This window comes from Artibeus jamaicensis, unplaced genomic scaffold (assembly GCF_021234435.1).
Source record: "Artibeus jamaicensis isolate MK-2021 breed Jamaican fruit bat unplaced genomic scaffold, CSHL_Jam_final scaffold_916, whole genome shotgun sequence".
Lineage (NCBI taxonomy): Eukaryota > Metazoa > Chordata > Mammalia > Chiroptera > Phyllostomidae > Artibeus > Artibeus jamaicensis.
The window spans coordinates 42795562-42805876 of NW_026522059.1; positions in this window are offsets into that span (position 1 = coordinate 42795562).

A 10315-nucleotide genomic window follows, 5' to 3' on the forward strand; every position below is an offset into this window, starting at 1 on the left:
TCCTCATTTGTAAAATGAGGTCCATGAACTAGATGATCTTTACAGTCATTTTTATCTAAAAAGCTGTAATCTTTCTTGTTTTTGTCAATGAAGCCCAGCTGGACCTGGGCCCTTGGGAGCTATTAAAGAACAGAGCAGCTGTTGAGTGCTGGGAGGACAGATGGGAAAAAGAAAAGGCCATCCACCAAGGAACAATGCCACTGGTACATTTGTAAAATTCTACTCTCAACTCCAGAGCTCTATTTTCAGTCAGATTTCTGGGTCCCAGAGGAATGTCTGAGCAGCGGCAGATGACGTGAGAGGTGTCAGCAAGCCCTGCTGCAGGCTGAATTTGGAAGGGGGCTGTCCATCTTTGGGCCTGCTGCCTCTACAAACAGGCCCACTGGCCCTCACTTTCGACCCCGCGGTGCACAAGCTGAACACATTCATCTTTGATTCCCTGATGTTACCACGTCCATTGGCTTTTTGAGTCACTGTGTAAACATTTATCACGTAGGTTTTACAGCTCTTATTCACCCTTCCTCCAAGTTAAGTGTCCTGCCTGTCTCTTATTGCCTTGGCAAATGTCCTGTTCTCTCTCTACCTTTGGCCCTGGCAGCACCTTGCCTCAATTCAACTTCAGGTCTGCATAGCCAAGATGAATAGAGGGAAGCTTGGTGCAGGTGCCTGGGGAGTTACGGCACAACCACTCGTCACTGATAGGTTTTGCTTTCTCACCAACCATGGAAAGTGGTCCAGGAGCCTCACAGAGTGTCCTGACATCAATATCAAGTCTCAACAGATGGGACCACGGCCTCCGATTTCATCAGTCAGAAACCTGACTGCTTGGTGGTGCCAGGCCCATCTGACCAGGTGCCAGATGACACATTGCTTTTGTTGCCACAGCTCCTATCTTGGAAATGAGGACTGTTAACAAAGAAGGAAAGTCTCAGAAGATCTTGGCCCCAATGATCTCTATCGCCAGCAACCAGAATTGGCTTGTACATTCTGTTTTAACTTCAGGACACAGGATGTGCCAGGGAATGAGGCATTCATATATCAACTTTCAAGTCGAATCATCTGATATTTATGGATTTCGATGTCCTTTCAAACAAGGGCATCCTTTCTTAATGTTGCTGGTGAATGTCAGCCTGGGGTGACAAATTGTGCACAAACAAAAATTGTTCTTTCCCCCTACTCTCTACTTTCTAGAAAATCTCGCTCTGAGAATTCATGACTGCTTTTTTAAAATTGAAAGACCTACTCAGCTGAATTTGAATGTGACAAAACAAAAACTATAAAATGCATTCACTCAAATTTCCTTCTCTTGAGGTTTAGTCATAATTATTGATAACAGCACAGAACTAGGTGACGCATCTGTGACTAGAAATTCTTGCCTCCTCATACCATGAAAAATGGGGAGGGAGGTGGGCAGAGTAGAAGACATTTCCATGCATCTCAGATGGGCTTCTGTCGGAATTGTCTATCTGGTTTGCAGGCCATGGGCACATTCTCTGTTCACTTTGGAGAGAGCCACAGATCCTCTGGCTACTGGAACATTTTTTAGTTCTGCTCACATACTTGGATTTTCACCATTGAAGCCTTTACTCCATGATCTAAACAGTAATTGCATGTAGCACAGGTAAGTCACTGAGATGCTTTTTCCACACATTCTTGTAGTTGTTACTTCCTATACCCGGCTCCCTGGACTTTCTATTTCAGTGGCTACCAGGCTTACCTATGCAATTAACCCAGTTGGGTTAATAAGTGACGTTCATCTCACTGTTTAAGGTAACAACCATGATCTTGAAAGGACCTAGAATTGTATGTCCCTGGCAGATAAGACAGCTTACTCCTCAGAGATCTAGGGTGGAAGATAACCACAACAGCCATTCTGTCAAGTCAGATTTTTTTTAAAAAGACCTAACTGTGGAAACCAGCAAACTGGCATCATTTATACTGAGTTCTGTGTGTGAGCATCTCCATTTGCCCACTGGGACCCATGTCCGCTAAGCTGCTAAAGACTTGCTCAGTATCACAAGGGTTAACAGTTAACAGGAAGACCGGAGACCAGGCACTTACCCCCAGCCTGTCCTTTCTGTGTTATTTGGAACACATTATGTATACTTTTAAACTTCAGCTTTCTCATCTGAAAAAAAATGAAGATGATCAAGTTACTTAATCTCATAGAGTGGTTGTGAGGATTAAATGGCACACACAGTGACAGATCTTGATACATTGCCCATCTTGTTGGGTCTCTGGGGCTGGCTCATGGTGACTGGATAGACATGTCTAGTCATCCTCAACCTGAGAACACGGACATGGGTACAGGCTGTGTACCCTGAACTCCTGGCACAAATTCTGGCATATAAAACGCACCTGCAAATGCAAACTATGATTATTCATGGGAAATATATTGAGGATACCATTTCCCGTTTGATTTTTACTGATCTCTCTTTGTGAAAGTAATGTCTGCAATGCTGAGATTTCAGACACTGACACGACATTCTGGGGACGAGTGAGTGCCTCTTCTCTCCACTGTGGGAGCGAGGACAGCCGATAGTTAGCAGTACGACTTGTCACTGATACTAAAGAATTCTTGCTAAAATGCCAGGAACTTCCTTCAATCACATTGCGGGGGCAGCTGGAGAAGCACGTTCTCCCTCCTGCTTGGCAGCTGAATGACAGCAAAGCTCACACGCACTTTGGGCCCTCGCCGGTCTGGATTCAGATGAAAGGCGTGCACAAGCTCTATAGATACAGATGGGCCCAGCAGGGATAATTCACCTCTTCCTTTGGACTAATTATCTGCAGTTACTTATGCAGAGACACGGGGATCAATCCTGTGCCAAGCTGATATTCCAGCAGGAAGAGCAGGACAAGAAACAACAAGTGTTAGTCCAACGGGCTCTGTCCCTCCAGCCAGGATGCCCACACTGTCCAGTGAACCCAAGAACAAGGTCCAGTCACCTTTGTTCCCCACTCCCTGGTCGGAAGAGGCTTCTGCCCCAGGGCCCATATGCCTTGATGCCAATGGCCCCTGGTGAGATCCTGAACCAAGGCCACCCCAGGGGAACCCGCAGAGGTATAGGCTGCTGAGTGGGCCTTTTTCTGTTGTCTCAGCTGAGTGGCTGAGACACAAAACTAAAGTGAAAGAGTATTACCTGCCCCCATCCTCAAGGAAGTTTGATATAACCGAGGCCTAGACAGTCCCTCCATTGCTTACTAAGATGCAACCCACTGCCGTGGCTGGCATAGCTCAGTGGATTGAGTGCGGGCCTGTGAACCAAATGACTGAGGTTCAATTCCCAGTCAGGGCACGTGCCTGGGTTTCAGGCCAGTTCCCAGCAGGGGACGCATGAGAGGCAACCATACATTGATATTTCTCTCCCTCTCTCATTCCCTTCCCCTCTAAAGATAAATAAATAAAATCCTTTTTTAAAAAAAGAAGCAACCCACTAAGTGTACTATTCACCTAAACTTCTACCCCAGCCCCTCTCCTTACCCCTTCCCAAGTAAGGTATGTAGTGAAAGAAAGAATAACATTTACCCCCTCGGGCAAATCTTATGACTCCAATCACTTTTTCTCTCTCTTTGTGGAAATTCCCTTCAAAAAGGAAAGGAAAGAAAGTCTCCAAGAAAATCAAAACAAAAAAATGAGCGTTCAGAGAGAAGGAGCTAGCATCTCAGTGTGTGGGTGGATGTCAGCCATGTGTAGCCCTGGGCATCAGACCCCCCTCCCCCCACCCACAAGGCAGAGCATGGGGTGAGGGGCATCCCTGGCCGTAGGGGGTTGAGCATGTCTCCTCCAGGGCGAATGGACACTGAGGAGGTAGCAGGCAGTTCTCCAGTCCAGAGCACAGGCTGCCAGGGAAGGAGATCTTAGCAATGGGAAGCTAGAGTACCTGGCTGGGAGAGGAAGCCCAGGGGGAAGGCTTAGAAGGGGCGTGGTTCCGGGAGAAGGGAGAGAGATAGGCATTAAGTCAGAAATTAGTTCGAAGATTTAAACTAGACTAAAATGACCTGGATTCTTAAATAACTACAAATTATAAAAAGCTAGGGGTTCTTCCTGAGACTTCATTAAGGAATGAGAAATAGAGTTGATAGAGAACAGCTGACAGCAATGATGGGGAGAAAAAATACATCTATTCCATGTTTTTAGCCCACCAAATATTATACATGTACATGGTAACTATCTCGCAATCCTGAGTCCCCCATCAGACAAATAGATTCAGAATATTTCAACTCTCCATTGAAATACAAAATGACAAACTCTTGCTAAACTTATCTGATAAATAAACTAATATCTCTCAGTTCTTAATTTTTCATTTACTAGAAAGAAAAAAGAATGTGCCAAATTCCCTCTTAAGTGATTTCCCTATAAAGGTTCAAACCTTCAGATGCTTACATGTCTGCTAAAGTGTTTGTCATTTGATTAAAAGTAATGTTTTTAGAAGATATTAGAACAATTACTATCTTCTTCAAACATGCTAGAAAATAACCATAGCATTTTACCCCCTGTTAAAGCTTTATATGGTTATAGAATTTTATATATTGTTTTACTTTCTAAATGTTCTAAGAAGCTAAAACTAAAAATGTAGAAAATCCTAAACATTAAGCAAAGAGCCAAAGAGATGATCCAATGTGATTTGTTTTACTGCGCACTATCAATATGTAGTAGAATTAATGCTCTTACCTTTTGCTCAAGAGGCCCCACTTATCCTAGTGGGAGAGGCACAGACATTGCCAGATAGTTACCATGGTAACGGCTATGTTTTTGATGTTGTGTCAAAAAGTCCAGGGCAAAGAATATTGAAAGATTGATATTGGGATTGTGAGGAGGGTTTCACTAAGAAAGTTCCTGGATTTATAAATATTTATATATTAAAGAGACTTTGGGTTATATCATGGTGGCCTCCAGAAATGAAGCCATCACTTACAGATATGACCAGCATTCAGTAGTAGAATTTCTATTCTACTAAATCTAGATGAAACTCTCAAATGCAGGAAACCAGTCTGGAAAAATGTGGAGATTAAAAGTAAGACTTAATTTTGACCCTGGATTCTTATTCTAAAAGGTCCACAAACGTTCCATACCCACAAAGGTCCTGAATGTGTCTGATCCAATAATAAACAGACCTCTTCCATGTAGACACTGGAAATCCCCAAAGCACATTATACTTTTAAATTATCCTAAAACTTTTTTCAGGGCTCCTTCTTGGGCTAATCCTTTGACCACAATGATCTGTAAGCTTCAAATGTTACAGCAGCAAAATATGTGTGCAGACAACAGTGCGGCCGCCTCCTCTCCATCCACCCCTGCACACTCCCCTCCTGCACTGTGCACCCCTGGGAAGGTTTGAGTGAAATGATCCTTCCCACGTTTCTGGTCATGAGCCCCAACTGATCTAGGCCACTGGGAAATTTTCAAGATTGCTTTGTTACACTAAAAGGATGAAACTGTCCGTGCGCCTGGGGCGGGGGGGGGGGGGCGGAGTGGATTCACTTTAGAGCGGTGGGTCTTGACCTTGACAAACACGTCAGAATCACCTGGGGATCTTTACAAAACTCCTGACAACTAACCCTTACTCTCGAGAGATTCTAACTTCATTGCTCTGGGGGAAATCTGGACATCAGTATTTTTTAAACTCCCCACGTGATTCTAATGTGCATCCAGTGACGAAAATCCCTACTTTATAAAATAAGAGCTGTTCCCCAATATTTAAGGCTCTGTGTATGTGCACATGTATGCATGTGTATTGGGGGAAGAGCCTGAGTTCAGGGACAGGTAATGGACCAGTTAGAAGACACTGAGTGGGAGCTGTTAGTTGAAAATAGACATTTTTGTCTATTTTAGTGGAAACAAGGGAGCCAGTGCAGGAACTGGCCCTGCTGACCCTGAGGCAGGTTAGTAAGAAGCTAGAAAAATTCCTTGATTGATGGGGGTTGAGGATATAAAGGGACTAAATGGTAATAAAAAAATACAATAAAGATTAAATTTAAGAAAAAAAGAAATTCCTTGGCAAGTGGAATGGGGAAACTGAGGCAGGTAGCTGAACACACTGGTTGAGCAATTTACAGCCAGATAAGGAACCCAAGGTCTTATTTTCCCTAAAGAGGACCCTTAGCAGCAAACAGTTCACACATTCCAGACCTGCCTGGGTCTTGTCCCTCTTCAGTGACATTCTCTGAAGGTGAAAGTGACCAGAGAAGGACCCAGTTCCTCTGTGCAGTCATTGCAGTACATCAGTATATTGAAGAACTCATTGAGAAAGATGAAGAGCATTCTGCTGAGACAGAGAGAAGCCCTCAAAACAAAGGATGGGCATGCCGTCCTTGGAGCCCTCTGTACCCTTTTCTTGGGCACGGGCTTTTTCTGGTTTAAACCCTGGGGGCCCTCATGGGACTTGCAGCCAGGAGAACAGCGGGCAGCAAAGCCCCTGAACCTGTCTCCAAGGCCCCTTTTCTCTGACTTTTCAGTGAGCCAATGGCAGCTCCGTGGAGGCCCTCTCCTGTTGCTTCTTCTATCCTAAGCCCTTTCTTGTTTCACTGTTGCCATCTTTGATAAGCCCACTCTCAAAGTCACCTGGACTTGTGTTGTGAAATCTTTCCTGCATGAAGTCAAGAACCCACACACCACCACCAGCGTGAGGCCGATCCACTCCAGCCTGGTTCCTTGTGCGGTAACAGCCCTGGGGATCTAAATGGCTTTAGGGATGGTAGCTTCTCTGGGTCCTGCATCTCCAAGTAAAGAGCATTGTCCAGTTTTGCAAACTAAGTGGATAATCCTGTTCAACTCAAAAAACAAGCCTCAGTAGATAAACAGGCAAAAAAGAAGGTAAACACAAAATAGTAAATTATAAAGTACACAAAACTCAGTTAAATGAAAGAGATACTATTTGCCTTTACAATACACTCTGGACTTGAATAATTATAGCTTATAGTCACATGATATTCAGAGACTTTCCTTACTGCTTTTATCTATTATTTAATGGATTCCTCTTAACGACCTTTAAGGAAAATGCAACCTTTATCACCAGCAGTTTATAGATGAGATTACTGGAGCTCAGAGAGATTAGTCATGAGGTCACAAAGCCAGGGAGTGGAAGAGCTGGGATCTAGACCTGGACGGGCTGTGAGCAACCACTGTGCTAGATGCTGCCCTTCTGCTCATGTTAACCCTTGGAACACTCAGCTCAGCCAACAAGAAAAGTGGCATCAGGCTCTTTGGCAGTCTCTGTCAGAGGTTAGCAAACAGTCTGTACGGTAAGAACCTCATCTGTCTCTGCCCTCCCTACTACTTTTATTCCTGTGTCTGGCTCTTCTTCTCTTCTACCCTACCTCCCCTTTCTCCACTCCTGGGGCTCTTCCCCAGAGTGGATTCTTGTTGAGAGCTTCTTGGATCTTAGAGACACAGGACCTTTTCAGATGGTTCAGCATCTTCCTCCTAGCTGATGTAAACAGCATCTTCCTCCTAGCCAATGTAAACATCAGATAATGTGCATGGTGTGACCTGCATGCCCCATAGCTTGGTCACTCACTGAATCCGGGGCCTTCCTTCCGAGGAGAGAACTCTACCACCTGTCAGTGAGACACAGCAACATGAGGACTTTTCTTTCCAATGCAGAGTGGCACAAACCCCACTGTTTGACCTTGGGCAAGTTACTTTGCATCTCTGATCCTCTGTTTTCCTACCTAGAAAGTGGGGCTAACAATGGATTCAATAATTAGAGATACTCTGGGGAATAAATGAGGACTCATGTGGTAGGTTCAGTGCTAGGTAAAGGTACCATAGGGGCCAATATTGCCATTTTGAATAGAAAAAAATAGTCCACAAAAAAAGAAAGAAAAATAATAAATATTTTTGAGTAAATTGATGAGTCAATGAGACAATCCACTTAGGTCTTAGCTTTAACTCACTCATGAAAATTCAGAGAACCTGGAAATAGAGGTTTCTCAGAAAAGACACTTTTCTTTGCTACTTAACAGAATCCCACAAACCTTAATTTCTAAGGGTGCCAGTTTTTTATCTTCACACCAGTTCTGGTATTATATTTTGTGTATTTTTCTCTTTTTTAAAAGATTGTATTTATTCATTTTTAGAGAGAGAGGAAGGGAGAGAGAAAGAAAGGGAGAGAAACATCAGTGTGTGAGAGAGACATCAATCAGTTGTCCCTAGCACATGCCCCACAGGGGAACTGGCCCACAACCCGAGCACATTCCCTGACTAGGAATCAAACCAATGACCTTCTAGTTTACAGGACAATGCCCAACCCACTGAACCACATCATTCAGGGCCGTATTTTCTTTCCAAACAGGAAACACCTTCCCTTCCCACAGGATTTCTCAGACTTGCTTCTTGCAGCTCCATTATTGTACTTCTTGTCTTAGCACTAGGTTGGCCAACTGGTTCCGTTTGCCCAGGGTTTCAGTTTTAGCACCAAAACCCCTGTGTCTGGGTAAACCCCTCACGTCACCCTGCTTGGCACGTGGACATGTTTGAACAACAAAAACTTAACATTTGGGTACCGACCATTGCAATATAAAACGTGTCACAATGACATTTCTTTGCAGCTGACCTTTGCCATAGAACAAGATAAGCCTTTCTTACAGTGTCTTCTTTTGGATATGATCACAATGGCAGAAAGGTAAATATGAGAATGAACGTGCCATACTTAAGAAAAATAAATACTAATTTTTTGGCGGAAGCCAAAACTGGAATTAATATAAAAAGTGTGACTCATGTCCCCTCAAGATATTTCCTTTTAAGTTGGATTACTTAAACAGGAAGGAATGTGAGAAAATGCTTATATGAGACAAATAGCAGTGAGTTCTCATGAAAATGTAATGGTGTCATTTCAGCTCCAAGTGCATCAAAGGTTTGCTGGAAATGTGATTATACGGCGTCCCAGAAACAGATTTTACAGCTGTGTGCCTGGAAAAAACATTGTAGAAACCTCTTCCATAGGGAAGGAATAGCACTTCTCACCTGATCCTTGAAAAGCTAGTTCCTCATGTGCAAGTGGACTCCATTCTTAATGAAAATTAATTCAATATAACACTGCTTATCTGAGGAAGAATCTTGTTTTCTAAGGCAATCTGCCCTGGTGTTCATTTATTAGGACACGTGTCTCCACCTCAGGACACACATAGATGCCACTGGTCCACTGGTGACACTTTGTTACATCGTGAGCCTTTCAACATTATCATAGCTTATCTGTTAAAACCAGTCATTGATAAATTATTGAACTGCTTTTAAAAAGCTAAACATAATACCAAAGCTGAGGAAGAAAAAAAAACATGTTTTCAGAATGTGGCGGGTGTTCTGATTATAATTCTAAAACCCCAGATCATCAGAAAGGAATTCTCACTCATTCTAATTACTCTCCAAAGGGAAACTGTCATTACCTCAACTTACGCCATCTTGAGACCTCTGTGCCTTCTGATGTCTTCTGTGGACAGACATGAATTATCATTTGCTGACATCAAACCAATTATTGCAAACAGGAACCAGTTATCTTTCCCCAACATTCACCCCTAGCCTGACCCTCCCTCCTTCCCTGGCCTCAGCATAATATGAAAGGTTCACCCCACAGGATGGATGCCAAGATTGCCAGTGAAGGTTGCTTGTGAAAATCTTTTCTGGATTTTGATCTAAAAAGTCTACACGAGGAAGACTGTGAGATTATTCTCCACTATAAATCTATTGATTATAAGAACAAACTTAGTTCTGCCACAGCTTTTGTTAAAAGAAGCCATCACAGCAAGATACAAAAGGGAAGACACTGGTATTTCTTCATCTGCTATTTCTGATCAGGTTAAAACAAAGTCAACTATGTGTAAAAAATAAAGTGCTTGCTAGAAGTAGAAAATATCTTCCAGTTTTAAGGGCCAGGGCTAATGTTGGAAAACTGCATGAGTCTTAAAAGTCTAAAATTTGTTTTTATTTAAAAAAAAATTTGAATCACTTAAATGTCCCAAGCCCAGAGTACCACCACTCCTCAAAAACACAACTTCTAACAGCACTTTTTAACAATAACCTGTGGGCTGATTTTCCTTTTAAAATTAGTATTTATTACTGACTAATTGGTTTAGCTATCTTGAAAGAAAGCCAGAAGTGTTAAAAGCTATTTGACCAGCTTTTGCCTTTTCATTTCTAAAACATATTAACTTGACTTCAGTAAGCATCTCTGCTCCACGTGCAACATTTCTAAAGCTGGAACAAACCTAATGATTGTGTTCACCGAAGTCAAGGTTAATCGTTTTCATGCATATATCGCAAACTGAAAATTCAAAATTATTTTTTCTTCCTCTCATAAAGCTAACGTGAAATGTC